Source organism: Diadema antillarum, unplaced genomic scaffold (assembly GCF_040938485.1).
Source record: "Diadema antillarum isolate AM-2024a unplaced genomic scaffold, OU_Dant_1.0 seq00000432_RagTag, whole genome shotgun sequence".
In the NCBI taxonomy this organism is placed as follows: Eukaryota; Metazoa; Echinodermata; class Echinoidea; order Diadematoida; family Diadematidae; genus Diadema; species Diadema antillarum.
The window spans coordinates 39,699-45,751 of NW_027271412.1; positions in this window are offsets into that span (position 1 = coordinate 39,699).

A 6,053-nucleotide genomic window follows, 5' to 3' on the forward strand; every position below is an offset into this window, starting at 1 on the left:
TTCTCAGTAAATGAGAAAATCATGTCACAATATTACAGAAGATAGTTTGTTTGGGCTTTTTTCTTGCAACTTAAACAAAAATAATAGCATACGTATTATCGTTTCACTCGATTTTTTGATTGGACACTTACCAAGCTCCATCGAATGTGCATGCTACGATGTGCACAGATCACTATAAAATTTCAATTCTAATTGAAATGAAAAAGTTCCAAAGTGCGGAAGGGGATATCCCCCTCACCCTCGCTCCCTCAATATTTATTTTCTCACTTTATTAATTGAAAATATCATTCATTCATTCATTCATTCATTCATTTTTCGATCTCCAGCAAAATTAATACTCCTGTTTACATAAGATATGCATAATCATGTCAACATTACAAAATATGATAAATGAAATTTATGGATATAATCATGATAGGGTGAAAAAAAACCACAAAAAGCATTCTGAATTGTAGAATATGCGGGAGATGGGGAGGAATGCTCCCCCAGTGTAGGGACAGAAGTATTGGAGTAGTATGTGTATTTTTCTTCATGAAAGTAAGTAATCTAGCGGCACAATTCTGAAGACGTTGCTGAGTTTACTGAGTTATTTTTGTGGAAAGCTGCAAGGCAGAGAATTGCAGAAATCTAGACGAGACGAAATAAGAGCATGCATCAGTTTTTCTGCTGCTGATTTAGTTAAATACAAACGTGTATCTCCGAATTGAGTCCAGGTTACGCAAATGAAATCTTACAGATTGGGGTACATACGATTATGAAATATGGTCTTTGAATGCAAGATCACGAACTTTGTTCGAAGGCTTAATATTACTATTTTCAATTCTAACATAACATGTATCAGAATTCACTTTGGACAACATCTGTTTGGATCCTATCAGAATAAATTCTGCATGACTTTACTGTCGTTAAATTTCAGACCATTTCTTTCCATCCCATGTCTTAACATCATCAATACACAATTCTAATGGTTTTAAAGCTTCAGAGGGTTCAATCCTGGTTGGTGATATAAGACACAAATATTTGTATATCATCTGCATAACAGTGATAATGTTAAAGGGATGGTACAGTATTGGTGGAGATGAGAATTGGGCTTTTAACTTTTTGTGAGATACCAAGAAAACACTTATGATATATAGTACAGAGCATACCATTTTAAGAGGAATTCAAAGTTTATATGCTGAAAATCGGGTTTGGAATGACTGAAACATCCAAAAACAAAGTAAAACAAAACGATCGATCGTAATAAAGTGTGGGTCCCACACTCTATTAGAATTGCTCTTTTTTGGATATCTCAGCCATTTCAAAACCAATTTTTATCAAATAAACGTTGAATTCCTCATAGAATTACATGCTCTTTCACATTTAATAAGAGGTTTCTCATTATCTCACCAAAAAAAAAAAAAAAATGTTAGAAACCTGAAACTAGGTCTCAACCAAAACTATACGATCCCTTTAAGTCTTTCAAAAAATGTGCCTAAGCCTTGAATGATACAGAGAGAACGGAAGTGGTCAACCTACAGACCCTTGTGGGACACCGCAATTTAATGTAACCGGACTGGAGTTACTGTCGCTATAGTAAGGTAAGATTGAAAATTCATCGAGGAAATCATTAAACTGGTTTGGATTAGGAGGTATTTTATACACTAGGGCCTATCTTCCCTTGTCTAGTGGGTTGTTGTTGCACTGGCGTAGCCAGGGGGGGGGGGGGCGATGGGGGCGATCGCCCCCCCCCCCCCTAAGATTTGGACCGGGGATTTGGGAGGCGGAAAAAAAAAATGCGTGTATACTGTATGCATGCACATGAAGCGGGTCTCCTTTGCAACCTTTCATCAAATAAGATATTTTTTTTTTGAATATTTCACTCAAAATGTGCACCAGATCGTTGAATTTCAATTCAAAATATGCAAAATCTCTCGTGCTTGGGAGGGGGATACCCCCTCCCAAACCCTCCCCCTCTGTGCCTCGATCTTTCCCTAGCTTAGTACACTTTTTAGATTTACAAAAAATTATGAATAATTCTGAGTGCACAAGACTTATCACTTATATTCCGAAAACTCAAGGTTCCCTCATGTATATAAGGGGAATTTCCCCTTTTAATCGACCCTTTCCTCCCTCATTCCCTCCCCCCCCCCCCAATCATTTTTTTTTTTGTGTGTGTGTGTGATTTCCCAAATGTTGATTCCATCAAATATGCGTGGACGAGATATCTCAATTTCAACCTTAAAAAGGCAAAAGCTCCATCGGAAGGGAAGGGTGGAGATAACACTCGCCCATGCCTTCTCCCTGCTCGCCCGCCCCTCCCCCCCCCCCCCACCTTCCGCCATGCATAGAAGTAGACTGTGGCTATACCCAGATCGCTTTATTTCAATTCTAAAAACGCAAAAGCTCCGCGAGCGGGAGGAGGAATCCCCCTTCCTCTAAGCTCTACCTCACTAGACTTTATACAGATGGTGCACATTCGGAATAAGAGCTAAATTCCGTGATTTTATCACTTCGATGAAAAAATATTGCACCAAAAATTTGCAACAGATCGCTGAATTTCAGGTCTGAAAACGCAAAATCACCTTCGTGTGGGAGGGGATATGCCCCTATCTACACCCTCGTGTGCATGCTTTTTCTGTTTGACTGCTGAACAGACAGTGTTCATGATATTCAGTGTAAGAATATACAAGAAGATTATTTAATGATACCATTTTATAGGCAAATTGTTCAATAATAATCTACGCTAAAATATACTGCAACTTTAAGCAAGTGGGACTGTTTCAACTTGTTAAAACACGCAAAAACATGCATCAAATTGCACCATTTGCAACATCAAAATGAAAAAAGTTCTCACCGTGGGAGGGGGGACACCCCCTCCCCTCCCCCTCGCTCGCTCCTCTCGTTCGGGATCAGTCGCGTTCATGATATTTAGTGAAAAGAATTAATACAAGAAGTGTATTTAAATTATACCATTATATAGGCAAATTGTTCAATGATAATCTACATCAAAATATACTGCAACCTTAAACAAAAGGGACTGTTTTAAGTCGTTAAAACATGCATCAAATTGCACCATTTGCAACATCAAAATGCAAAAAGTTCTCACCGTGGGAGGGGGGACACCCCCCCCCCCCCTCCCACACCCTCCCCTCCCCTTTCACTCGCTCCGCTCGCTCGGGTTCAGTCGCGTTCATGATATTCAGTGAAAAGAATTAATACAAGAAATGTATTTAACTTATACCATTTTATAGGCAAATTGTTCAATAATAATCTACACTAAAATATACTGCTACCTTAAACAAGTGGGACTGTTTCACGTCGATAAAACGCGCAAAAACATGCATCAAATTGCACCATTTGTAACATCAAAATGCAAAAAGTTCTCACCGTGGGAGGGGGGACACCCCCCCCCCCTCCCACCCCCTCCCCTCCCCTTTCACTCGCTCCGCTCGCTCGGGTTCAGTCGCGTTCATGATATTCAGTGAAAAGAATTAATACAAGAAATGTATTTAACTTATACCATTTTATAGGCAAATTGTTCAATAATAATCTACACTAAAATATACTGCTACCTTAAACAAGTGGGACTGTTTCACGTCGATAAATCGCGCAAAAACATGCATCAAATTGCACCATTTGTAACATCAAAATGCAAAAAGTTCTCACCGTGGGAGGGGGGACACCCCCCTCCCACACCCTCCCCTCCCCCTTCACTCGCTCCGCTCGCTCGGGTTCAGTCGCGTTCATGATATTCAGTGAAAAGAATTAATACAAGAGGTATTTAACTTATACCATTTTATAGGCAAATTGTTCAATAATAATCTGCACTAAAATATACCGCTACCTTAAACAAGTGGGACTGTTTCACGTCGATAAAACATGCATCAAATTGCACCATTTGCAACATCAAAATGAAAAAAAGTTCTCACCGTGGGAGGGGGGACATCCCCTCCCCTCCCCCTCGCTCGCTCCTCTCGCTCGGGTTCAGTCGCGTTCATGATATTTAGTGAAAAGAATTAATACAAGAAGTGTATTTAAATTATACCATTATAGGCAAATTGTTCAATGATAATCTACATCAAAATATACTGCAACCTTAAACAAAAGGGACTGTTTCAAGTCGTTAAAACATGCATCAAATTGCACCATTTGTAACATCAAAATGCAAAAAGTTCTCACCGTGGGAGGGGGGACACCCCCCTCCCACACCCTCCCCTCCCCCTTCACTCGCTCCGCTCGCTCGGGTTCAGTCGCGTTCATGATATTCAGTGAAAAGAATTAATACAAGAAGTGTATTTAACTTATACCATTTTATAGGTAAATTGTTCAATAGTAATCTGCACTAAAATATACCGCTACCTTAAACAAGTGGGACTGTTTCACGTCGATAAAACATGCATCAAATTGCACCATTTGCAACATCAAAATGAAAAAAAGTTCTCACCGTGGGAGGGGGGACATCCCCTCCCCTCCCCCTCGCTCGCTCCTCTCGCTCGGGTTCAGTCGCGTTCATGATATTTAGTGAAAAGAATTAATACAAGAAGTGTATTTAAATTATACCATTATAGGCAAATTGTTCAATGATAATCTACATCAAAATATACTGCAACCTTAAACAAAAGGGACTGTTTCAAGTCGTTAAAACATGCATCAAATTGCACCATTTGCAACATCAAAATGCAAAAAGTTCTCACCGTGGGAGGGGGGACACCCCCCTCCCACACCCTCCCCTCCCCCTTCACTCGCTCCGCTCGCTCGGGTTCAGTCGCGTTCATGATATTCAGTGAAAAGAATTAATACAAGAAGTGTATTTAACTTATACCATTTTATAGGCAAATTGTTCAATAATAATCTGCACTAAAATATACCGCTACCTTAAACAAGTGGGACTGTTTCACGTCGATAAAACGCGCAAAAACATGCATCTAATTGCACCATTTGCAACATCAAAATGCAAAAAGTTCTCACCGTGGGAGGGGGGACACCCCCTCCCACACCCTCCCCTCCCCCTTCGCTCTCTCCGCTCTCTCGGGTTCAGTCGCGTTCATGATATTCAGTGAAAAGAATTAATACAAGAAGCGTATTTAAATGATAGCATTTTATAGGCAAATTGTTCAATGATAATCTACATCAAAATATACTGCTACCTTAAACAAGTGGGACTGTTTCACGTCGATAAAACGCGCAAAAACATGCATCAAATTGCACCATTTGCAGCATCAAAATGCAAAAAGTTCTCACCGTGGGAGGGGGGACACCCCCTCCCCTCTCCCCTCGATCGCTCCGCTCGCTCGGGTTCAGTCGCGTTCATGATATTCAGTGAAAAGAATTAATACAAGAAATGTATTCAAATTATACCATTATATAGGCAAATTGTTCAATGGTAATCTACATCAAAATATACTGCAACCTTAAACAAGTGGGACTGTTTCAACTCGAGTACGCAAAAACATGCATCAAATTGCACCATTTGCAACATCAAAATGCAAAAAGTTCTCACCGTGGGGGGAGGGACACCCCCCTCCCACACCCTCCCCTCCCCCTTCACTCGCTCCGCTCGCTCGGGTTCAGTCGCGTTCATGATATTCAGTGAAAAGAATTAATATTTAACTTATACCATTTTATAGGCAAATTGTTCAATAGTAATCTACATCAAAATAAACTGCTACCTCCTACAAGTGGGACTGTTTCACGTCGATAAAACGCGCAAAAACATGCATCAAATTGCACCATTTACAACATAAAAATGCAAAAAGTTCTTACCGTGGGAGGGGGGACAACCCCCTCCCACACCCTCCCCCCCTCGCTCGCTCCGCTCGCTCGGGCTCGGTCGCTTCGCTCCCTCGCAGACTAACCGCCCCCCCTAAGATGAAATCCTGGCTACGCCGTTGTGTTGTTGTTGAGTAGGCCCCTAAAGAGGCCCTGATGTGGCCCTATAGTGAACTTTCAGACTTCCAAACTCTCAAGCTGCAGACGAGCTCTTTGTCGGATCCCCGGCCCCATCCCAAGCCTAAGACAGCTCCCCCCCCCCCCCCCATCACCACACACACACACACACACACACACACACA